The sequence below is a fragment of the Petaurus breviceps genome, unplaced genomic scaffold, assembly GCF_028583685.1.
Source record: "Petaurus breviceps papuanus isolate PSGF00001 unplaced genomic scaffold, PetGlider_PUasm1.0 90491, whole genome shotgun sequence".
NCBI classification, from domain to species: Eukaryota; Metazoa; Chordata; class Mammalia; order Diprotodontia; family Petauridae; genus Petaurus; species Petaurus breviceps.
The window spans coordinates 3,346,754-3,373,734 of NW_027187263.1; the positions used below are offsets into that span (position 1 = coordinate 3,346,754).

The following is a 26,981-nucleotide window of genomic DNA, read 5'->3' on the forward strand; positions in this document are numbered from 1 at the left end:
GAAGGAAGGAAGGAAGGAAGGAAGGAAGGAAGGAAGGAAGGAAGGAAAAAAGGAAGGAAGGAAGGAAGGAAAGAAGAAAGGAAGGAAGGGAGGGAGGGAGGAAGGAAGAAAAAAGAGAGAAAGAGAGAAGGAAAGAAAAAAGAAAGAAAGAAAAGAAGGGAGGGGGGAAGGAAGGAAAAAGAAAGGAAGGGAGAAAGAAAAAGAAAGGAGGAAAGAAGAAAGGAAGAAAAGAAGGAAGAGAAATAAGAGAAGGAAAAGAAAGAAAGAGAGAGAGAGAGAGAAAGAAAGAGAAAAAGAAAAGAAAGGGAAAAAAGAAGTTAAAAAACCTTGGCAGTCATCACTTTATGAAACTAGCTTTGGGAAAAGATAGTTCCCAAAGGCATAGATACACCCACATGAAGCACTAAATTAAAAAACATCCCTCAGGCCATCAGCTCATCCCATCTAGTCATTAATTCTCAGGAAATACCAGGCTCTTCAATCATTATTTGTTTAAAGAATACCTAAAAAGCATTTCTCTGTAACTGCAAATGCACCATAAGCTATGTTTTTTAGAAGAGAGAAAAAGAAAAATGTAATCTTTACGGAATTTTAATCTTCAAACCAAGATGACACAATTTTCTTTTTTTTTTTCTAATTCAAGTTTATTTTATTTTGTGTTCCAAATTCTGTCCTTCCCATCACCCCTCCTCCACCCATTGAGAAGGCAAAGAACAAAACAAAACAAAACCATTACCTATGTTTAGTCAAGCAAAACAAATTCTCACATTTACCCTATCAAAAAAAAAAGGAAAGAAGGAAGAAAAGAAAAAAAGGGAGGGAGGAGGAGGAGGAGGAAGGAAAGAAGGAAGGAAGGAAGGAAGGAAGGAAGGAAGGAAGGAAGGAAGGAAGGAAGGAAGGAAGGAAGGAAGGAAGGAAGGAAGGAAGGAAGGAAGGAAGGAAAGAAGGAAGCAAGGAAGGAAGGAAGGAAGGAAAAGAAAAGAAAACTTCAGTCTGCATTCTGAGCCCATCACCTCTGTCTGGAAACAGCACATTTTATCATAAGTCCTTTGAAATTATAGGTGGTCATTGTGTTGATCAGAGTTTCTAAGTCTTATAAAGTTATTTATCTTTGCAATGTTGATGTTATTATATAAGTTTTCTCTTGGTTCTGCTCGCTCCACTTTGCATCAATTCATACACGTCTTCCCAGATTTTTCTGAAAACATCCTTGTCATTATTTATTATAGCACAAATAATATTTCAACCTTTTCATACACCATAACTTATTCAACCACTTCCTAATTGTAGAAACATCATCAATTTCCAATTCTTTGCACCACAAAAAGATTTTCTTTAAAAATGTTGTTTATATGGGTCCTTTCCTCCTTCTTTAATCTTTTTGGAGCATTGACCTATTTTGGGATATTAGTGGTATTACTGGGTCAAAGCATACACACAGTTTAATAGCTTTTTGGACAAAGTTGCAAATTGATTTACAGAATGGCTAGACCAGTGCACAATTCTGCCAACAACACATTAAAATACCTTTCTCTGCTTCCCCAGTCCATGTAAAAAGGGGACTCTAAACAAACTTTGGAGCTGCAGAACCCACAAAATGACACAGAGAAGCTAACCTCCCACTGAGGACAGCCCAGCAGGCCAGCAGGAATTGGTCAGCACAGTGCTCTGGGAGCTGAGCCCAGCCCCACACCAAGGCTTTAGACCCAGGGTGGGCCTGACCTGCCGCTGGCCCAGAGGGACTCCAGATTAGCAGCAGCTGTAGCCCTTTCTAGATTTATCATCACATAGATGCGAAGGACAAAGTGAGAGACCAGTGCAGTCTGGATGTTGGGACCCAGTAAGTGGGATTGCGTGGCTTTTGCCCCCAGGGTGAGAAGCCGCTGAGACCCTGGCACAGCCAGCCAGCACCACATGGCAGCTTCAGCTCCTGGCCTGCAGAGTGTAGGGGGACCAAGCACCAGTCTGAGGGGTAATCGCTCTTGCTTTAACCTGCTTGGATCTGGATTGCAGTCTAGGGTGGAGGTCCTGGGGTGTGTGTGCAGCTTGCCAGAGCATGTGGAGGCCTCAAAGAGGGCACCCATCTAATACCTCCAGCAGTAGAAAAACCCCAGTATTTGGGATGAAAGCTCCCCTATTTGGTGGCAGAATCCTACTGTGACAAAAAGCCCAGGGGTCAAGTGACTGAGGGGCGACATGACCAGGCAAAGGAAACAAAGCAGACCGAAGATTCTGACATTAGACTCCTATTTTGGGGACAAAAAGGAGCAAAGCATGGAACAGGAGGAAGACAGTGAAGTCAGAACTCCTGCACCAAAAGCTTCAAAGCAAAATACGAGCTGGTTACAGGCCATAGAGACCTTAAGAAGAAGATAAGAGAAGTGGAGGAAAAATTGGGAAGAGAAATGAGAACAATGCGAAAAAAAGACAAAATGAGAATCAACAGCCTAACTGAGGAAAAAACACACCTTAAGAAATAGACTAACTCAAATGGCAAAAGAGGCTCAAAAAGGCAATGAGGAGAAGAATGGCTTAAAAAGCCAAATTTGCCAGATGGAAAAAGAATCTCAAAAGCTCAATGAGGGGAATCATTGCTTCAGAATTAGATTGGAGCAAATGGAAGCTAATGATTTTATGAGAAATCAAGATGCTATTAAACAGATCCAAACAAATGAAAGAATAGAGGGCAATGTGAAATATCTCATGGGAAAAACCACTGACCTAGAAAATAGATCCAGGAGAGATAATTTAAAAATTATTGGACTATCTGAAAGCCACGATCAAAGTAAGAACCTAGAAATCATCCTTCAGGAAGTTCTCAAAGAAAACTGCCCAGATGTTTTAGAACCTGAGGGCAAAATAGAGGTTGAAAGAATCCACTGATCACCTCCTGAAAAGGATCCCCAAAAGAAAACTCCTAGAAATATTATAGCCAGGTTCTGGAATTCCCAGATTAAGGAGAGAATATTAGAATCAGCCAGGAAGAAACAATTTGAATATTGTGGAAATGCAATCAGGGATAACCCAGGATCTGGCAGCTTCTACACTGAGGGATCGAAGGGCTCGGAATATGATATTCTGGAGGTCAAAGGAGCTGGGATTAAAACCAAGAGTCACCTACCCAGCAAAACTGAGTATCATGTTTCAGGGGAAAATATGGTCCTTCAGTGGAATAGAGGACTTTCAAGCATTCTTGCTGAAAAAACTAGAGTTGAATAGAAAATTTGACATTCAGATACAAGAAGCATGAGAAGGTAAACAGGGAAAAGAAATCATAAGGAACTTATCAAAGTTGAACTATTAACATTCCTACATGGAAAAACAATAATTGTAACTTATAAAAATTTTCTCAGTAGTTGAAGGGAATATATATATATATATATATATATATGTACATATACATATATATGTCTATATATGAGGGTGTAATGGGAATGCAAATTTGGAAGATCTTCCCTGCCCTAGGCTAAAGTGCACCTTAAGCCTGGGGTGGGAGGCTTGTTTTTCAGTAGATACTTTTTGATTGGCCAGTGGGTCCAAAAGGTTGTTACATTCTCTGAGCCAGGAGAAGGCTATATAAACCCTGATGTGTAGCTTTGTTTTGGGGGCTCACTTTGAGAAGTGTTCTGTGATTTGATCTGTATTCTGGGAATAGTTGTCCAAGGCCCCCCTGGCTTTGAAAAACCCAGATGTGGAAACCCAGATGTTGACTGGGTATGGATGTAATGGTTGGACAGTTTGAAATCTGTCTACTAGATCTGTTTGTCTTGATAATTCTGCCTGTGTACTTTGAAGTTCGGGGTGCTGACCTTTTCTCCTGAACAAGGTAAATGATATATGTCTGACTGATTAAAGTAAGCTTTTTAACCCATTTTGAGTTGCTTTCCTTTAACAAAGCAGATGCAAGAACCTGTGGTAGCAGCAAACCCTGAGGACGCCGGGGTGCTTGCTGCTACAGAGGGTATGTGGGCATATGAATACATATGTGAATGTGTGTATATATGATTACAGGCTTATATAGATAGAGGGCACAGGACCAATTTAAGAGGAAGGGATTATACTTAAAAGGTGAAATTAAGAGGTGAGAGAGGAATATAATGAGAGGAGATTGGGAGAGACAGAATGGGGTAAACTATCTCATATAGAAGAGGCAAGGGAAAATGATCACAATGGAGGGGAAGAATAGAAAGGCAAAAGGGAATGGGTCAACCTTATTCTCATTGAATTTGGCTTGAGGAGGGAATGAAATACACACTAAATAGGGTATCTCACCCTCCAGGAGAGTAGGGGGGGAAGGGGATGAGAGAGGGGATGATGGAAGGGAGGGCAGGCTAGGGGGGAGGGAAGTTGGAAGCACCCACTTTTGAAAAGGGATGGGATCAAAGTAGAGAATAGAACAAGTGGGAGGTGGGAGAGGAGGGAGGGAAATATAGTCAGTCTTTTACAATATATCTACTATGTTATTGTTTTGCATTAGCCACACATGTACAACCTATACTGAACTGCTTATCTTCCCGGTAAGGGAGGGTGACAAGGGAGGAAGGGAATGAATCGGTTTTAAAATCAAATATTTAAAATATATATACTATTATTAATACTATTTTACATGTAATTAGGAAATAAGATATATAGGCACTGGGGCATAGAGACCCACTGGAAAAGTTGAAAGGGATATGGGAGAGACCAGATTGGAGGAGGGGATATCATGTGGGATTGCTATTTTGGGGCAGTGGGTAGGGGAAAAATGGGGAGAAAATTTGTAACTCAAAATCTGGTGGAAATGAATGATGTAAATCAGAAGTTAATAAATCATTTGAAAAATTAAAAAAAACAATAACAGTAAAATAAAAATATATATTACAAATGAAAACAAAAACAAAAATACCTTTCTCCCCTCCTCCCTGCCCCTAAATTTCCAGCATTCATCGTTTTCCTTTTTTGTCAACTTTGCCAGTTTGATAGGAGTAAGGTAGTAGCTCAGAGTTGAAATATCCATTTCTTGAATTATTAGTAATTTAGGTAATTTTTCATATGGTTATTGATACCTTGGATTTTTTCCTCTGAAATCTGACTACTCATATTCTTTAACCATTTATCAATTGAAGAATTACTCAAATTTTATAAATTTTACTACATTCCCTATCTAACTTGAAAACGAGACTTTTATTAAATAAAACTTGCTACAAAGATTTTCTCCTGAATTTCCTGTTTCTCTTCCCATTTTAGCTGCATTAGTTTTGTTTATTCAAAAAGTTTTTTGATTTTATATAATCAAAATTTTGTATTTTCCCTCCCATTAATTTCTCTGTTTCTTGTTTGGTCATGCTCCCTTCCCCTTCCCATAGATCTTTTTTTCCACATACTTTCATATACTGCTAATTTGCTTATGATGTAATTCTTTATAATATGACATAATTTTCAAGGTGATTTTTTAAAATCAGAGTTTTTGTTTTCATGTGATCGCTTAAGATTTGACATCCAATCTTACAGACATTAAGGATTGTACAAGGTATCAAGACCAATCTCCTATCTCCCTATAAGAATTCCTTCTATAATGTGCAGTGAATAGAGCACCATCCCTGGAGTCAGGAGAACCTGAGTTCAAATCCAGCCTCAGGCACTTAACACCTACTAGCTGTGGAACCATGGGCAAGTCACTTAACCCCAATTGCTCTGCCCTCCCCCAAGCAAAAAAAAAAAAAAAAAGATGGGCAGCTAGGTGGCGCAGTGAGTAGAGCACTGGCCCTGGAGTCAGGAGGACCTGAGTTCGTATCCGGTCTCAGACAATCAACACACACACACACACACACACACACACACACACACACAAACTAGCCGTGTGACCTTGGGCAAGTTATTTAACCCCAATTGCCCTCCAAAAAGAAAAAAAAAACGAATTCCTTCTATGAAAACCTGGTAAGACTTATATGAACTCATGTAAAGTGAAGTGAGGAGAACCAGAACCACATTGTACACAGCAGTGGTAATATTGTAAGGATGATCAACTATGAAAGACAACTCTCTGATCAAGATAGTGATCCAAGATGATTACAAAGAACCACAGTGAAAAATGCTATTCACTTCCAAAGAGAGAACTCTGAGTGCAATTTGTAGCATATATTTGTTTCACTTTCTTTATTTTCTTGTATTTATGTTTGTTTTCTTTTGTAACATGGCTAATATGGAAATATGTTTTGCATGATTTCACATGTATAATTGATATTTTGCTTGCCTTCTCAAATGGTGGGGGAAAAGTGGGAGGGAGGCAGAGAATTTGTAACTCAAAATTTTAAAAAATAGATATAAAAATGTTTTTATGTGTAATTGGGAAACAATTAATAAAATAAATAAAATTATACCTTAAAAAGTAATCTCTTCTAGTGGCAGCTAGGTGGCACAGTGAATAGAGTGCCAGCCCTGGAGTCAGGAGGACTTGAGTTCAAATCTGGCCTCGGACCCTTAACACACACGCAGACACAAAATCTAGCCATGTGACCTTGGGCAAGTCTCTTAACCCCAACTGACTTCCAAAAAGCAAAAAAAAAAAAAAAGTAATCTCTTCCATGATATCTCTGCAAGATGGTTGCTAGGCTATGCTTAAACACATATACTACAAGATAATCCTTTCCATTTTTTGAAATTCTGCTGTTTTATGGTTATGATAATTACAGAATCACACAATCTTAGAGATATAAGTGATCTCTGAGGGAATACAGTCCAATCTCTACCCAAAGAAGAATCTTCTGTACATTATCTCTAATCATTTGTCAGTCCCATATGAAGTCCTTTAGTGATTCATTCAACATTCATTGAAAATGCATTTATTAAATGCTTAGTATATGCCAAATACTGTGCTAAGTACTAGGGATAAAAATGCAAAAGGTCCTACTTCTAGGAGTTTACAGTATTATAGGAAACAGCATGCATAAATATAAACAAATTTAACTACCCCTTGAAGCAGTCCAATCCACTTTTGTTTAACTTTTGTTAACTACTTTTAGTTCGTGGTGTTAATACCCACGTGGTGTTAATGCTCCTAGCTTTACCAATTGAAATCAAAGAAGAATGATTCTAAGTTCATATTTATATGATAACTTTTTTCCCTTTTTTTCATTAGGATTCTGTTTATTTATTTATAGTTTTCAACATTCATTTCCAAAAGATGTTTGAGTTACAAATTTTCTCCCTGTCTTTCCTCTACCCTCCACCCCAGAATAACAAGCCTACTGAATATCCCTTCCCCCAATCTGTTCTTTCTTATATCCTCCCCCATCACCCCTCTAACTTTCTTAGTAGGCAAGATGGATTTCTATACCCCAGTACCTATATATCTTATTACCCAGTTGCATGTAAAAAACAATTTTTTAACATTTGTTTTTAAAACTTTGATTTCCAGATTCTTTCCCTTCTTCCCTCCTCACCCACCCGCAATGGGAAGATAAACAATTCAATATAAGTTGTACATGTGTAGTTATGCAAAATGTTTCCATAGTAGTTATATTGTGGAAGACTATATTTCCCTTCATCCTATCCCACCCCCCACTTATTCTGTTTCTACTTTGACACTGTCCCTTTTCAAAAGTGTGTGCTTCTAACTACCCTCTCCCTCAGTCTGCCCTCCCTTCTATCATCCCCCCTCTTGTCCCCTTTCCCCCTACTTTTCTGTAGGGTAAGATACCCAGTTGAGTATGTATGTTATTCTCTCCTTAAGCCAAATTCAATGAGAGTAAGGTTGACCCATTCCCTTTCACTTTTCTGCTCTTCCCCTTCATTGTAACAGTTTTCTCTTGCCTCTTTTATATGAGATAATTTACCCTATTCTATCTCTCCCTTTCTCCTTCTCTTATTATATTCCTCTCTCACCTCTTAATTTTATGTTTTGGATATCATCCCTTCCTATTCAACTGATCCTGTGCCCTCTGTCTATGTATACATGTGCACACATACCATGTTTCCCCGATAATAAGACACTGTCTTATTAGGTTTTTTTGGACAGAAAAACACCAGAGGGCTTATTTTCAGGGGAGGGCTTATTTTAATGAACATTGACAGCAATTTTAATAAACAGGTAAATGTGAACAAAAAAATGTACCTTTATTCAATAAGCAAATCACTGGGGAAGAACAGGATGACGCGCTCACTGCTGCAGCTCTGATTGGATGCAGCTCGGAGCGCAGTGTGCGTTTCACGGGGGGTGGGGGGGAACGGTACATACAGAGGGTACCGTAATGTAGCATGTAGCGCAGGGGATCACCTTCACTACAGTAGCAATCTCAATAGGGCTTATTTTTGGGGGAGGGCTTATTTTAGAGGAATCTTACACAGTAAGGGGAGGGCTTATTTTCGGGATAGGTCTTATTATTGGGGAAACACGGTATACACACACTCACATATATTTATAAACACATACACCCTCTTATACATACATATATGTATGTATACATATATATTTCTTTCAACAATCCTCATACTGAGGTAAGTCTCATGAGTTACAATGATTATTTTTCCATGTAGAAATGTAAATAGTTCAACTTTAATAAGTTTCTTATGATTTCTTTTCCCTGTTTACCTTATTATACTTCTCTTGTTTCTTGTATTTGAAAGTCAAATTTTCTGTTAAGCTCTGGTTTTTTCATCAACAATGCTTGAATGTCCTCTATCCCATTGAATGAGCATATTTTCCCCTGAAACATGATACTCAGTTTTGCCGGGTAAGTGATCCTGTTTAATCCCAGCTTCTTTGCCCTCCGGAATATCATATTCTGAGCCCTTAGATCCGTCAGTGTAGAAGCTGCCAGATCCTGTGTTATCCTGAATGTGTTTCCACAGTATTCAAATTGTTTCTTCCTGACAGCTTGTAATATTTTCCCCTTGACCTTGGAACTCTGGAATTTGGCTATAATATTCCTAGGAGTTTTCTTTTTGCAATCTTTTTCAAGAGTCTTTCAGTGAATTCTTTCAATTTCTATTTTGCCCTCTGGTTCTAGAATATCAGGGAAATTTTCCTTGAGAATTCCTTGAAGGATGATTTCTAGGCCCTTTTTTTGATCAAGGCTTTCAGGTAGTCAAATAATTTTAAAATTATCTCTCCTGGATCTATTTTCCAGGTCAGTGGTTTTCCAATGAGATATTTTTACATTGTCTTCTATTTTTTTTTCATTTGTTTGGATCTATTTTATAGTTTCTTGGTTTCTCATAAAGTCATTAGCTTCTATTTGCTCCAATCTAATTCTGAAGGAATTATTCTCTTCAGTCAGTTTTTGAACTTCCTTTTCCATCTGGGCAATTTGACTTTTTTTTCCTGCCTTTAGGAGGGCAATTGGGGTTAAGTAATTTGCCCAAGGTTACAAGGCTAGTTTTTTTGTGTGGGCGTTAAGTGTCTGAGGCCAGAATAGAACTTGGGTCCTCCTGACTCCAGGGCCAGTGCTTTATTTACTGCACCACCTACCTGCCCGCCAATTTGACTTTTTAAGACATTCTTCTCTTCGTTGGCTTTTTGGGCCTCTTTTGCCATTTGAGTTAATCTATTTGTTAAGGTGTTATTTTCTTCAGTATTTTGGGGGTATCCTTTAGCAGGCTGTTGACTCACTTTTCATGATTTTCTTGCATCATTCTCATTTCCCTTCCCATTTTTTCCTCCACTTCTCTTACTTGATTTTCAAAATCCTTCTTGAGCTCCTCCATGGCCTGTAACCAATTCATATTTTTCTTGGAAGCTTTTGATGCAGGAGTTTTGACTTTGTTGACTTCTTCTGGTTCCATGTTTTGATCCTTTTTCCCCCAGAAAATTATTCTATGGTCTGATTATGCTTCCTATGCTTGCTTATCTTGCCAGCCAATTACTTGACTTTTGAGTTCTTTGCCATGGTAGAATTCTGCTTCCAGAGTGGAGAGAACTTTTTCCCAAATTGCTGGGGGTTTCCAAAATGTCAGAGCTATGAGGAGGGTGCCTTCTCTATAGACCCCTCAAGCTCTGGCACACTGGTCACACACTTCAGGACCACCACCCAAGTCCGTGATCCAGATCTAGGCAGGTCAAAGAAAGAGTGATTACTCTCTGAATGGTCACTTGGTTGGTCCCCCTATGATCTGCAGGCCAGGAGCTCCTGAGGAAGCCAAGGGCAGCAGCTGCAGCCACCACATCTCTGTCACCTCTCACCCTGAGGGCAGGGGCCAGATCCTTCTCTTCTATCAGTTCCAACTTTTGCTTTCTTTTTGGCATTTATGATTTCAGAAATCTGGAAACTGCCACAGCTGCTGGTTATTCACTCTCCTGAGGTCTGCTCTGGCTTGTCTTTGCTGCTTGTTGGGACAGTCCCAGGTCTGGGACCACACGACTCATGGGGTACTCTGCTGGGCTCCCAGTTCTGTGCGATAGACCCTTCCTGTCAGCCTGCCACGCTGCTTTCAGCGAGAAATTTGTTTCTCTCTGTCACTTTGTGGTTCTGTTGCTCTGAAATTTGTTTAGAGTCATATTTTACAGGTATTGGAGGTGGTTGGAGCGGGAACTCAGAAAAGTTCCTACTTTTACTCTGCCATCTTGGCTCTCCCTCATATGGTAACTCTTTAGCTACTTGAAGAAAGCTATCATATCTCCTCTAAAGCTTTTCTTTGCCAGCTAAAAACCCTTATTTCTTTGAACTAAGCCTTGTATGTGCCAAGTGTTGTGTTTAGAGAGAAGAGAGACTGGAAACAGGAGAAATCAGTTAGAAAAGCATTACAATTGTCTGGAAAAAATGAAATGAATTCTGAAATAGGGTTGTAATAGTAGTAATGGAAATTTCAGAGGTCTAATTGACAGAACTTGACTATTAATTTGGAGATGGAGGAAGAGGGAATACTCAAGAATGACTCTGAGGTTTTGAGACTAGGTTATTGGATATGATGGGTGAGTTTTGGAGGAAGAATGATGAGCTTGATTTTAGACATGGTAAATTTGAAGAAATGTCTAGGGGTCTAACTGGCAGCTGGAAATCAAGACCTGAAACTCAAGAAGATAGAGACCTTGATTTGGGAGTTATCAACATAGGGGTAATATTTGAAGTCAAGTGAGAAGATCATTAGGGACAAAAGGCAAAACCATTTAAAAATTGTGTTAATTTCAGAAAATATCAGGATGTGTAATCTGATATTTATCCAAACTAATGAAATCTAATTGGCAAGACTATTTACCTGTTAGCATTACATGATAAGACAAGCACAATGAACTTGGATTACTGCCAATATATTATGAGCATCTGTTGTATTTCTAGGATTCTCATTTATGATTTATTTCTTTGCTTTCTTCTCTCCGTTACTCTTTTGTTGACTTCATCAATTTTATTTAAGAGAGAAATCAATAGAATTAGTCATTGAAGTACATTAATGCTATTTTAAAAGTGGAGACTGAAAAATAATATGAATGGAAATGTTGGTTTTACCAAGGGAATCTGGGTCTCCTGAGTTTAATTATTACATTATTGACTCTAATCATTAAGCTTCATTTTCCCCAACTGTTTCCTTGGAACTAAGTAGCCGCATGGATATTACATTAATGCTATGAGAAATAAAACAATGGGAATAATTGAAAAGCAGCCTTTTAAAAAAGTTATTTAGTAACACATTTATTGTTTAAATAATTCCTTTAGCTGACATTCTGAAATATGTTTCTTCATATTGTAGAATTTTTTATGTGATATTATTTACATTTATTATCCGTACAAATCTAGATGTAATTTAAAGATCAACCAAAATTTTCAAAAAAGTTTTTTTAAAATGCTGAAGGACTGAGAAACAAGTTCATTTTTTCATAAAAGCAGGATTTTCTTATATAACTTTTGGGAACGGTATTAAGTTGCATATGACATACCAGGAAAACTTTTCACCAGGATAACACCTATTTCAAGGATCTGATGAGACAACAGTTCTTGAGTTTCATTCTCCTGTTTCAATGATATTATCAGAAATCTTAAGTGTAGGTATTAGTCTAGTTTTCTAGCTATCTTTGTTGGACTAAATAAAAGTATATCCTTCACCTCACCTCTATAGGTTTTAAAACCTGGAAAAATATTAGTTGAATTTAAATATCTAAGGGTGTAGCTAAATGAGATTATTTTCACTCTCATTCAATGTAACAAACCCATCCATGTGAGTTGGGGGTAGGGAAATTGGTGGTGGTGGATAGAATGGTCTTGTGGTTGCTGTTGCAATTAGCATTAGGTGTGAGTTATGTGCTGGGGTTAGTTTCTAAATGTATGTATGTGTTATCTTTGAAAGGTCAGAAAGTTCCAGATAAACCCTGGGAAATTGCAAACATATTCCTCCTGTCTAAATTCTTGAAGTGTTGATGTTGATGTTTTTTGTGATGATGCTTTTATGAAAAGTACTATGGCATAAGGGATAGAAGATTAGCCTTGGGATTAAGAAGGTCTTCATTGTTTGGAAATGGTAGCTGATAGCCCTAAATTTCCAAAGTAGGGTGACTGAAAATACTGTGGTGGCACCAACAGACATTAGGAAGTTGGAAGAAAGGCCAAGTTTATAGGGAGATAATGAGTTTTGCTTGGGGCATGTTGAATTTGAGAGACCCAGAGATCATTTAGGTAGAGAATTCAACTGGACATCAGATTTTAAATTAGGAATCATTAATGACTCTTAAGAGAGCAACTTTAGTAGTATCTCATAGTCAGAAGCTATATACAGTAAAGGGATTAGGAGTGAATAGAAGTCTGAAAAGTAGAGGTAGCAAGCATTAACTAAGAGTTTGGCAGGGAACAAGAGGAAAAGTATAGGGTGAGAGCTACAAAGCATGCAAGCATCAAGAAAAAGTGTATTTTCATTAAAATATTTATGATAAAATATTTGGCACAGGGAAGACATAATTGTGTTTCTAGGCAGTGGAAATACCAATAGATAAAAGTGATATTGAAGATAAGAGAGAATAGGAAGGATGGGAGAAAAGACACAAATAAAGAGGTAAGTGTTCACAAAGAGGAGGTCGCCTAATTTTGAGATTGGAGCACAAGAGAGAATGAGTGAGTACAACCAGTAATTTAAGGAATAGAAGGAGCTCTCATGGGCAGTCTATTGAGAAGATAGATTATATATTCTCAATAAATAGGAAGCAAAGTCTGTACACTGAGAGGAAGACCTGGGGATTGAAGTATAAGCTTGAAGAGAGAGAAAATTTTAGAATAGTAGTTCTTTATTATTATTTGGAGGATAAGAAAGATCTAGACAGAGGAGGATTCAAAAGTTTACCCAGTGTTTTATAGGACTACAAAAGTTTAAGTGGACTCTAGAAGAAAGACAAAAGAAAACAAAAAGTTATTTAAGTCTTGAGATATTCTTTTCACTGGCTGTCAATTTCTGAAGAAGAAAAAGAATTCAGAAATTTCTAATATCCTTTGCTCCTTAACCCATATTTCTTATATTTATTGGATACTTAATAGCCTTTATAGCACTTGCCCATACAATATCTCACAACAACCAATGAAATGACAAGCTCCAAAGCCCATTGGTATGGGACTCTCTCTTTAAAAATGAAGATCAATGATCTATGACTCTAGGTATGGTGATGGGGTAGGGGCAAGAAGTTGGTAAGAGTAAGAGAAGAGGGGATTGTATTCTATAGTCTCTTGAGGCTCTTCAATCTATTCAGGAGGGGCGACTAGGTAGTGTAGTGAATAGAGCACCAGCCCTGGAGTCAGGAGGATGTGAGTTCAAATTCAGCCTCAGACGCTTAACACTTACCAGCCGTGTGACCTTGGGCAAGCCACTTAACCCCAACTGCCCTGCTTTCTCCCCTCCAAAAAAAAGCAAAAAAATAAAATCTATTCAGGTGCTTGTAGCTTCCAGTGTCCAGGATGAAGATGCACTGGATTCCAATCTCTTTCCAGGGCCACGAGGAGAGAAGACTCTGGGAAGAAGTTGGCATGAGAGGAGCTACTGGTCTTTGATCATGTATCTAGTCCTATTTTGCTACACTAGAGACTCTGGGGAATTTTTCCCCCTTGTGTGAGATCTAGGACTCTCTCTTGGTTGAGCTGAGTTACCTTCCTCCCAATGGGACAGCACCTTCACTCTGTAATATCTGGCATATATTCTCCTAAGTATACTTTTTCTGATTTTTGTTTTGCTACTGGCTCAGATAAATGAGTTTCTTTGCTATTTGTTAAGTGAACTCACATGCTGTGGAACTGGCATTTAGTGGGAAGGGAGGCAAACCTGAGCTATGGAGCCTGGGATTCCTCCTTTCCCTCTTAACAAATAGCAATCAGGAGTTTGGCTTGAACCTAAAAAAATCACATCCCCTAAACTAATATAATATTTAAGAAAGCAGATAGATCTAATTCTACCACAGCACTCTTTCTCTGAGGATGGCAGAATAGCCTACCTTCTGGCCCCAACCTTCTGCTTCCCCTCCTGGCAGGAAGTCTTTCTTGGAGAAGTGTGGGGGGAGGATACACAGAGACAGAGCTATTCTTGTCTCCCTTCGAGCCACACATCACACCCCATGTTACATTTATATATTCATTTCATAGTTAAGGAAGTAAATACTTCATCTCTTAGCTAAAGAGAGACTAATCAACACCAGATTAGTGCACAAGCTTAATTGCAAAACACTTTCATTTTTACCAATTCCTCTGCCACAAAAAAAAGTGAAACTAAAAAGATGTTCAAAACCAATGAGATGATGGTCTTTCTGTGTGCTGCCCTATTCAGCTCCCACCTGGAGCAGTGTGTTCATTTATGGGCATCACATTTTAGGAAGGGCATCAATAAACTGAAATACTTCCAAAGGTGGGAAAAAAAGGCTAGTGAGAGGACTTAGAGACTCTGCCACAGAAGAAACTGCAGTTGTTTAGCCTTGAAAAAGAATTCTGGCGATTGATGAGGAGAGGGGATGGAGAGGATAGAGGGGAAGGGGGATGCTGAGTGTAATAACTGTCAAGTATTTGAAGGGAAGTAATGTAGAAGAAAGTTAAAACTCTTTCTGCTTGTCTCCAAAAGACAAAACTTGGAACAATAGGTGGAAATTTCAGACAAATTTTGCCTTCATGTGAAGAGAAAACATTCCAAAAATTAGCTGTCCAAAAGGGCTGACTTAGTAAATGGTGAATTCCCCCATCATTAGGAATGGCCACACAGAATCTGAATGACAATTTCTTAGAAATGTTATAGAAAGGATCCTTATGCAGGTAAAAGTAGAATTAGATGGCCACTGAGGATCCTTTTAACTCCTCTCCTGATGAGTGTGTATACAAACAGATTTTTCAGCGTTTCATATTAAAAGATAAACTCTTCTTGTCTATAGCTCATTGGTATTTGACAGATCAGGACATATGTTCTTGAGCTTGTCATTCAGTCATATTTGTCTCTTTGTGACCCTTTTGGGGTTTTCTTAGTAGAAATACTAGAATGGTTTGCCATTTCCTTCTCCAGCTCATTTTACAGATGAGGAAACTGAGGCAAACAGCATTAAGTGACTTGCCCAGGGTCATGTCGCCAGTAAGTGTCTGAAATCATATTTGAACTCAGGAAGATGAGTCTTCCTGACTCCAGGCCTGGCACTTTCCCCACTGCACACCACATAGCCACGTTCTTGAGTTTACTTCTTTGAATTAAACAATGTGCATTTTAGTCCTGTGTATTCTACAAATATCTCCCCTGTGTTTAAGGGCATCTATATATGTGGTTTACTGGGGATGGGATATTCCATACAAACACTCTGGAGCCACTGTCAAAGTTCTGGGTGAAATAAGAAAAATAATGTTAATAATAAAGCTTACAGAAACCTTTTGCCTTAGGTATTACAAGTATTATTATTGTCATTTTGTAGATGAGGAAATTGAGATTTAGGGAGATTGCCACTATCCTGAGAGTGCAGGAGACTAATTCTGAAAGTGAATTTGGGGCAGAGTAATTGAGATGTTGTAGAATACCAGGGGCCTCCAGTAGTTCCCAAAATAGCCTCCTCATCAGTGGAATTTATATCTTGGACATCTTTAAGAATACCATCTGGCTTGTATGCGTTGGATGGAATCCTGCCAGGAGGCAAGGGGCCAGACTACATGACCCTTGAAGTCTTTTCTAGTTCTTTGATAGTATGAGTCAATGATTCCAGTCTCATCAGATGGAAAATCTGCATAAGCTACAGAATTTTGAGAGTTTTCATTATCATCTAAATAACTTATGTTAGTTGAACACTTTTTTCCAGTAGAAAAGTTCCTAAAGCTATCTAAAAACTTCGTTTCAGTTTAAGTTTCTCTAATCATATTAGTTATTACTTAATATCCAAAATAATTTATATGTGGGTTCTGGTTTCAGCTTTGTCCTTCATAAACTGTGCCAGTCACTTGACCTTTCTTAGTCTCAGTTTCTTCATCTGTAAAATTTGGGGTCAAGACAGTCTTTAAATCCTTTCCAGTTCTAACATTCCCTCATGTAATTGAATTCAATAAGCATATCAAAATATGTAGTACGTTGTGCTATGCCACTGTGGGAGATAGAAAATTTAGATAAGATACTGTCCCCATCCTTATGAAATTTATAGTCTAATAGAGATGAAAAAGAACAAGCAGATAGCTATAATACACTCTATTTCATAATAAGCACATAATAAGGGAAATACAAGACCAAGTGATACATGAGGTTAAGGGGAAAGGTCATTCCTGACAAAGGGTTTTGGTAAAGCCCCATGGAAGAGGTAGCATTAAAATTGGACTTTAAAGAATGTGTAGGAGCACAATAGTTGAAGTAGAGAGGAAGGAAGAAGGAAATTCCAGGGATAACAAACAACATTAATCAATAAATATTTAAATGCCTAATATGTGCTAAGACTTGGTCTGGTTGTAGGGAAAACAAACCTGAAAAAAAGAGGAAAAAAATAATCCCTTCCTTCAAGGAGATTACTGGAAAGACAACTAGGGAGATCAGAGAAGGATTCAAGATAAAAGTTTATTCACAAAGTTGGGAAAGTATGGGCTGTATCCTGGGGCAGTAACTAGTCCAGTGTGGCCAAGGGCACAAGGGGCTAAAGGGAGTAACATGAGATGAGGCTGATTCTGTGCATTTTGCAAAATGCATGTACATTCTCTTTGTAGAGGGGCAGATTTTATTGATTTCCTCATCAGTTTGTGTTCTACTTTTTCCTTTGGCAGGGGACCAAGAATCTTGGCGACATTATCAGGTAAAGAAACACCACTTTAAGCAGGTCAAACTCTACAGTTTTATTACATGTTTTTTTTTTTTTCAAATAGCTTCATACTAGAACCAAAAAAAAATGTATTGACATGAAAGCTAACCAGAAAGTAAATATGGTTGTTAATATGTGGATATTGTTAAGGGAAAGGAAGTCTCAACTATTAAGAGGTAAACAAATGACTGCCAATTATATTTATATTCGTGAGAATGTTTTTGATATTTTTGTGGTTATAAAAATACATATTTTAATGTCAACCTAGCAAGCATTTTATTCCTTAATAGAATAAAAGTGCTTCTTGATAATAAAAATATAAGAAACTCACGATGAACATATATGAAATGCAATCAATCATTGAAATTAAGTTGACAAACAAAAGGTACATCAAATGAGCACCGGTGTATTTAAATTGCCAGTTTAAGCAATATTTATCCTGAAATACCAAGTTAAAATATTTCCAAAATAGCCATATGAAGTTACTCACTGATCTAGCAACTAAATCACAGCATTTTAAAGTTGGAAGTGATTTATGGAGCCCAAGAAATTTAAGGAACTCCCCCACTTGCTACTTGTGTGAGCTTGAATAGGTGACTGCTCTAGGCTTTCACTTCTTCCTCTATCTTTGACAAAATGAAGGTCATCAGTCAATTGACTTCTAAGGTTCCTTACAATTCTACATTTATGATTCTATGGTCTTTTGATGATTCAGCCTTTTTTTTCCTCTGTTATAGTAAGGACCAGGACTTCAGCATCTGGTAAGGAGTGGAGACTTATGGAAGCCCCTATGAGTTAAGTGTTGGATTACTGCTTTTTATAAAACATTCCTTGGGACACTTTCTGGTGCCAGGGTTTGCCAAAAGGCCATGTTGTCTCACTGCATGGAGTCTAAAAGTTACTATAGACGGCCATATCCTTAGGCTTTCAGGATGTTTGATAGTTATATAAAGAAAAAAGTATATAAGATAGAAAATATTATAAAATAACAAATCAAAAACCAATTTAAGGTTTTTAAAAAACCTTCAATGTGATCATGGCATTTTTTTTAAGACTAAAGGATATGCTAAAATAGTATCTTAACCCAGTTCTTAAATTAGAATCAAACAAAAGTCCAAATGTAGGCATTGTAAAAGGGATATAAGAGGAATTCCACAGATACCCAAATTATTCCTTACAAAGGTTACCACAAGAACTACTCTTGTGGAAAAGTGAGAGACCAGTGGTTGGTTGTTAGACATATTGGTGCATTAAAATGAGCTGGTACTAGCACAGCCACATACAGTTGGGTGGGGATAGTTCAGCCCTCAAGGAGCTGAAATAACACATGACAGGCCACACAAATCCATTATGGTTTGAGGGCCTTTATACTGTGTGGACATGATTCTAAGTACTATGAACCCTAAGGACTTGTGGCATTCCATTTCAAGTTGGTCCGAAAGTGAATCTTCCCTAACATGTATACTCTGAGAGTGTTACTGCTGTATGTATCAATAATGCTACTCATATCCTATAATTTGAATTTAAGCTAAACCAAAATCAAATCTGGTGCCACCATCTTGGAAATACTGTGGAAACAATATTTGAAACAATAGATAACATAGGTGATAAATGAAGTCAATTGAGAATATATGTCTACTCTACTCTTCTCTGATGTGCACTATAGTATATATATATATATACATATATATATATATATACACACACACACACATATATATATATATACATACACATGCTGGACTTGGAGTCAGGATATTTATCTCCCTAAGTCCAAATCTGGCCTCAGACACTTACTAGCTGTGTGACCTTGGTCAAGTCACTTATCCATGTTTGCCTCAGTTTCTTTATCTATAAAATGAGCTGGAGAAGGAAATGACTAACTATTCCAGTATCTTTGCCAAGAAAACCCCAGATGGGACACAGAGAGTAAGACACAACTGAAGGCCAACAGCTTATATATTTGTTTCACCTGTGATTTTATCACCTTCCTTACTATGTCATTGCCCATGGTGAACATAGGAAAGAAGTCTCCCTTTCTTCAATAGCCACAGCATAATCACAATGCTGTCATCACCTTTGGGTACTGAGATGCTAACTATGGAATTCTCCGGCCAGTTGGAAGGTCTATGAAATCTGCTTGAGATTAGGTCTAAAAATAAACGTAAAGAAAAGGAATGTTTTATTTGCTCAGATATTAGGACCAGCTTGAGGCACAGACCATCTTGGCAGTCATTGTCAGACCTCCCTGGTGTCTGAGGAATTGCAAGCTCCATTCCAAATCCTTTCGGAAATTGCCAGTTTGATAGAATAACATCTCAGGAAACCACTCGAATTGAACATATTTGTTGTTTCATGTTCTGCCAGTCAAGTGCCAAAACAATGACAGGACATTGGAAAAGGTCAGAGATCTGGTTGGGGGAAGGGGAGGAGAAGGAGAGTTTACAGGGTATGTGTGTGTGTGAGGGGGGTGCAGACAAGCAAATCAAATGCATTTGAAAAAAGAATTTGGGGGGGGAATCATACTTTTGAGAAATAAAAAACAAAATACATCACACATGACAACTTTTTTGATTGCCCAGTGGCCAGTGGCATCATGGTCAGTGTGTCCATTTGGTTTTGCAATTTAAGTATACAATTTGCTTTCTGCTGAAATAATGAATTCTGATTGCCCTGATTGTAAATGCCATGCAAAGAAAAATCACACAATACAGATAGGGACTTAATATGGAATTCTCTGTTAGTGACTAGTTCTTATACCTTACTTTTCTTTTATAGAGAATTTGAATCTAAGATTTCTACCGGTAGAATTTTATTTACTGAACATAGATTTTAATAATAATTTTAAATATTTAATAATGAACAATATTAATAACTTTTAATTAGGTATTTCAAATAAATCATTTAACTTGTTTTTGCTATTCCAGGCTTGTGATTTCATTGGTGAATTGGTGAGTGGAATTCCTCATGAGGAAACTCCATCTATCAGTGTAGATTGGTAAATTTTCTGCAATTCATAATTTTAAAGCATTGCCTGGAACACTGAGACACTAAGAGGCATGCCCACACTGAAAGGGTATGTCAAAACTAGGACTTGAATTCAAGTCTTCATGGATTTCGAAGCTAGTTGGTTCTCTATCCACTATATAATGTATCTCTAGCATCAACTATTATCATTCATTTTTTTTTAAGCAATTGGGGTTAAGTAACTTGCTCAAGGTTACACGGCCAGTTATTTCTGGGTGTGGTGCTGAATATCTGAGCCTGGATTTGATCCAGGTCATCCCGACACTGGAGCTGGTGCTCTTACTCGCTGAGCCACCTGGCCGCCCCTTAAGCAATTGGGGTTAAGTAACTTGGTCAAGGTTACACGGCCAGGTGTTTCTGGGTGAGTGCTAAGTGTCTGAGCCCGAGATTCGATCTCCAGGTCTTCTCAACACTGGAGCCGTTGCTCTTACTCGCTGTGCTACCTGGCCGCCCCTATTATCATTCATTTTTTTAAGAATTAGTCAACTCAAGCTGTATCCTTAAAGTACAATGAGGATTTTTTTTTTAGAAAACATTTTTCTAGATTTTTCAAATATCTGCATTTCATAAAGCCCTAGAGCTGATTCATAATATTCTTGGAGCAGTTCATCATTGCAGAAGAATTGGCATGGAGAAATGTTTCATGAGCTCCCATGCTAGCCATTTTAAAGTGCATGTGTCATAAATTCCCAGTTTGGTTCTTTCTCTCTAATTTTGGATGATTTCCTAATGAGGTGCAGGGTAAGTTTATAGAGATTTTTTTAATGAATTCAAATCTTTGATAGCACATTGCCTATGGTTACCAGAATTGTTAGTATTTTTTAAAGTCTCATTACTTATTAGGGAAATCTTTCTGTTTCATCTTCCATCAGGCATAGGATATTGGGCCAAACACATGCTATCTATTTTTACAGTATTGTTCTGCATCATTTGCATGTTGAAAACATTTGATACATATTAAAAATGGATGTAGTCATTGGTCTACTTTACCCCCATCAGTTAAAAGACATTAACTTCTTTTCTAAAAAAGCTAAACTACATGTGTTTTGGCAGAAGCCTAACAATGCAAACAAGACTTGCCCCACCCACCCATCCCATTTTCAATATAATTATCATGTTCTAGATAATGGGAGGTGGGGGATAGGGAGACCAAATCCACATATTTTTTTTTTGCCTTTTTTTGGAGGGCAATTGGGGTAAAGTAACTTGCCCAAGGTTACATGGCTAGTTTTTTCGTGTGGGTGTTAAGTGCCTGAGGCCGGAACCAAACTCAGATCCTCCTGACCACCTAGCTGCCCCAAAATTCAACATTGTATCCTTTTTTTTTTTTTTTTTTGCCTTTTGGAGGGCAATTGGGATCAAGTAACCTTCCCAAGGTTACATGGCTAGTTTTGTGGTGGGGTGGGGGAGGGGAGGTGTTAAGTGTCTAAAGCCAGAACCAAACTCTGATCCTGCTGACTCCGGGGCCAGCACTTTACTCACTGTACCACCTAGCCACCCGGGAGAATAAATCCATAAAAGGAAAAGCTCAAAGTAAATGTTATCCAACCATCCTTTGGACAAGACTATTATATGCAGCTTAATGTCTTCTCTTCCCTCCCCTCCCCTCCCCTCCCTTCCCTTCCCTTCCTTTCCTTCCTTCTTTCTTTTTTCCTTCCTCCCTTCTTCCCTCCTTCCTTTGTCCCTCCCTCCCTCCCTCTCTGTCTGTCTCTTTCTCTGTCTCTGCCTCTATCTCTTTGTCTTTGTTCCTCTTTTCATCCCTCTCACCCTCCATTACTTACTACTTCCCTCCCTCCCTTCCTTTCCATCCTGCTAAGGCTGGAAGTTCAGGGGCTACTCACCAAGTTTTATCACATTACCCATTGACATAAGAGTTTGACCTACTCCATTTCCTGCCTAGTTTGGTGTACCTAATTGCCCTCTGTCTGCCTCACTAGCTTATCTTATTAACATCAAACTTAGCATGGACACCCAATAGGCTCTGCTCACTCTTGCATTATGAGTTGCTTGAGAGCAGGAACTGTATTTTGCCTCTTTTTGTGTTCTTAGTGCTTAGCATGGTGCCTGACACCTAGTAGCCATGTAATAAATGGTTATTGTCCGAATTAATTATCTTGTGTCTTAGATCTGTTTGAGAGTTTAGGGAAACTTCTGGAGGGAGTTTTCTTAGAATAATTTTTTTAATTTTAAATTCTTAGAATAAGTTTTTAAAATTATTTAAGGCAATGCTAAGTTTCAGTTAGAGATTGGAGAAAATAAAATATATTTTTTCCCATCCATGTTTATAGACACCTTAATATCTATTTAGCGACCTCAGGTTAAGAATTCCTGACTAATGGGCACCATTTTCATTTTCTTACATTTTAGAGATTCTTTTAAAGTGATTCATGATTACTTTTGAGTACCAGTGGTGATATTTTTTTCCACTGTAAATGGCATACTCCCCCCCCCACCAGTGACATAGAAATATATTCAAGGTAGAAGTAATGGAAATATCAGTTTGCTAACTTTTCCCTTTTGTATAGATCTGTTTGACAAATTTCTTAGAGTGTCCATGCAAAAAGGTGATATTTTGGTTCATTAGCTAATACTCTAGTGATCTAAAGAGTTAATGGAACTTCAAAAATGTCTAATTTAGTGCTTCTCATACTAATTTGGCTAAGTAGTGCTTTGTGGCTGGAAATATATTCATATAATCTACAAATACAGAGCCACCTACCAGTCAGAGATGGAAATATTAGCCAGATATACTGTTACAACACAGAAGACATTTGTGAATGTTTCTCTTTATATAGATAAAAGCATCCAAGCAACCAGATATTTGTATGAAGAAAATGTGTCAAGGAGCAGGGGTTTAGAGATGATGACCCTCAACTCTAGCCTATGTGGGTTGTGTGCATTGATCAATAACCACATCTGCATCCTTCAGTCTGATACTTGACTTGTTACTTTACTCATTCTCAGTCCATATTCTAAGGTAATGAGAGTATCTTCTGATATTACCTAATAAATTAATAGAAATTCACAAAGTCTCTCATTAATCAATCAACACTGAGTCTTCATGCCTGTTTATTAAATGAGCTAGAGAAACCTTTTTCCATAAGCTTAATTTCCTCTTCTCTCAAAACCCCTGGTCTCACAAACCTTAAATAAGTTACTGTACAACTATTGATAGTATAACAAACAATATAAGCATATATTTAAATATTTTTAAAGGTATTATAGTGAGAAAAATTACAGCCAACAATCAAGTCTAACAGCTGCCTTGTCATCAATTCTGGAGACAGTCCGACTATTGAGCTCTCTCAGGATAGTAAGACGTTGAATAATACACTTTGACACATTATCTGGGTCTGGTTTAGGAAGACAATAAAAAAAAGTCCTTTGTGAAAACTGGGTTGTCCATTTCTGTGATGCTTTTAGGATCCAAAATAATCTGGAGAAAGTGTGTTTGTATAGTTCTGGGTAGGATTAGATAATGAGAATGGGTAATTCCTCAACCAAGGGTTCACCTTTTTCTCATGGAAAAAATAATAGTCCTGACAAACAGGAGGTAGAGCTGAACCTAAGAAAGGGAAAGAGACCTGAAATCTAGTACAGCTCCACCTGAGGCAGAGGAAACCCTCTACTGAATTTTGAGAAGTAGCAGACCTCTTTGAATGATTCACTAGCATCTGCACTTTCTCACAAAACTCCTATTTGTGTTATACAGAACCACCAGAGTTCTTTAGAAACCTACTTTGACAAATGTCCTTAGAGATACCCAAGTAATAACTTAGGTATTTAACTATTTATTACATGAATATTCAATGGCTCCCAAATGAATTCAGTCCATACTCCCAAAATTCAAGGTCCTCCATAATTTTGTTCCAAACCACTGAGTTCAATTAAATTTGACAAACATATACTATTACTTTCTATGGTCAAGGCACTGTGCTTGGTGCTGACAATGCAAACCTGAACAACAGAGTTCCTGTCCTCCAAAGCATTTATAATCTGATAGTATCTGTAGCAGCAAGCAACCCAGCATCCCCAGGGTGGCTGCCAAGACAAGTTCTCAGATATGCTTTTCTAAAGGAAAGCAATCAAAAACAATCTTCTTTTAATGAAATTTACCTAGTTCAGGGGAAAAGGTCAGCACCCCGAACTTACTTCAGAGTATACAGAGGTTACAAGCAAAAATTACAAGAAGACAGAGAAACAAACAGATCAAGCAGACAGGCCTCCAACTGTCCAACCATTACATCCATTACCAGAGAGGGAAGCATCAACATCTGGGTTTTTCAAAGCCGGGGGGCTCTCAATGGCTGCCCAGAGTCTCGTCTCGTCAAATCACACAACACTTCTCAAAGTGAGCCCCAAAACAAAGTCTTACAACAAGGTTTATATAGCCTTCACCTGGCTCAGAGAATGTAGCAACTCTCTTGACCCACACCACCCAATCAAAAAACCTACTGAAAAACAAGCCTCCCACCACAAGCTCGAGGTACACTTAAGGCTGTCCAAGGGCCTAGGGGCAGGGAAGATCTTAAACTTACATTCTCTTTGCATTCCCATTACAGTATCCTATTATGTAAATAATTTCTTTATGGAAATAACATATTTGGAAAAATATAAGAATAGGCATTAATACAAATTGATATGATATGAGGTAGGTTTGATAAAGAAAAAAAGAAGAGTTCAACCTTATCTCATTCTACTCGCAGTCATATGATCTTCTGTCTTTCCAAATTGGACCATTACCCAAAACTCACTATTAACACACATTTGACTTTCTCTTTTCCATTTTCATAACTTTGTCCACATCAACTCAGTACCTTTCTTTGCCCTCTACTTAAAATCAGTCCTTCTATCTCTCTGTCTGTTAAAATCCATCCCCATTCTTTAAGGTCTATTTCTTCTAAGCCAGAAGTATTCTCAATAAAGTCATTGTGAAAAGAGTGCCAGATGTGAAATCAGGAGACCTCGGTTCAAATCTTGTATCTCTTAGTCCCTGTGTAACTATAAGCCAATCATAAAAAGTTTTGCTCTTCTTTGTCTGTTCTTCATTGTAAAAGGAGGGGCCTAAACTAGATGACTTTGTTGGTCCTTTACAACTCTAAATTGATGATTTGGGGATATAAGGTAGTACTTTGTACCTCCTGCATGCACTTATATTCTAGTTTACAGTAGGGTTATTTGCATTGCCTGTCTCATCTTCCTCAACTATGTCAAAAAGCTCCTTAAAGACAGGTACCATATCTTTGGAACACCCCACTCCCATCATAGTTCCTAGCACAATATCTTACATGTAATAGGTGAATGCAATTGTATATCCCTAGTTATTTTATTATAATAATCATGGGACCTGGGGCATCATGTAATAACTCTTTAAATGGAACCTATGTATGTCATAGCCACATTTAGTGTTTTTCCACATGTAGCATTTATATTGGAAAGTTCCACCCTGAAACCTAGTGGGCAATTTCCCCTTTGGTTACTCTTTTCTGTTTATAGTATTTCCTTTTTTTCATTACTTTTGAAAATGAGATAAAAGTCCCCTACAATAAAATGTAGGTGCAAGTAAAATTAATAAAGAATTCCACAGAAACTTGATTCAGGTTAAAAATAAATTAGTTTCATTGAAAGACAGGGTAGTGTGTGTGTATATATGTAAAAGAGAACTCTTGAAAGGCTAAAATATTTGTTGGGTTCAATAGCATATAGTTATAGTAATATCAAATCAGCTTTTTTCCATTAGTATTCTTTTATTATATTAACCTTCTAAAGCAAAAGAAGAAAATTCAGAGTGAACCATTGTATCAAATATTCTATTGAATGAGATCACATTTGGTATGACTGTCAAAATCACTTGACATATATTAAGCAACTCTTTCTACACACATATGTATATAATATATGTGCGTATTATATATGCATGTGTTATAGCATAAAGTTAAATGAAAACAGTCCTTCCCTTCAGTAACATACAATCTAAATCATAAAAAAAGACACAAGAACACAGGCACCGATCCTGGAGTCAGGGAGACCTGAATTCAAATACAGTCTCAGTCACTAACTAGCTGTGTGACCCTGGGAAATTCACTTAACCCTGTTTGCCTTAGTTTCCTCATCTGTAAAATGAGCTGGAGAAGGAAATGGCAAACCACTCTAGTATCTTTGCCAAGAAAACTCCAAATGGGGTCACAAAGAGTCAGACACAACTGAAACAACTGAACAACAACATAATGAAGATAAAGAAAGGACCTTGTAAAATATTTCAGATAAGTTTCTTCAAAGTTGATTCAAAAATGGCAATGTCAAAAATACTTCTCCTCCCACCCCTGAAACCCTGAGGAATTTGGACATGTTCTCAGTTATCCTCACTTTCAATACCCATAGGGGGAAAATGGATTTTTTTTTTAAAGCAATCGGGGTTAAGTAACTTGCTCGAGGTTACACGGCCAGTTATTATTTCTGGGTGTGGTGCTGAGTATCTGAGCCCGGATTTGATCCAGGTCATCCCGACGCTGGAGCCAGTGCTCTTATTTGCTGAGCCACCTGGCCACCCCTAAGGGAAAATGGATTATTTCTGTGCTATCTCTTCCTTCTGGAGTTTAAATTATACTCTGTTGGGCCCAGGTGCTGCTGGGAGTTTGGGACTGATTAAACTTTCCTAACAGTCTAAACAGCTATTTGCCTTCCAAAGGTAAGACTCTTGTACTTCCAGTGATTATGTCGATAGTTAATTGCAAATTTGGCTTGGTTGATTTCCTGTAACTCTGTGATCTTTAAGAGA

The 26,981-nt window shown here is 37.9% G+C and overlaps 1 long non-coding RNA gene across 5 annotated transcripts in view; it reads right to left on the reverse strand.

Moving 5' to 3' along the window:
• Positions 1 to 26,981, reverse strand: part of LOC138141790 (uncharacterized) — a 147,917-nt gene that overhangs the window by 72,114 nt on the left and 48,822 nt on the right. The gene's annotated exons all lie outside the window — the stretch shown is intronic.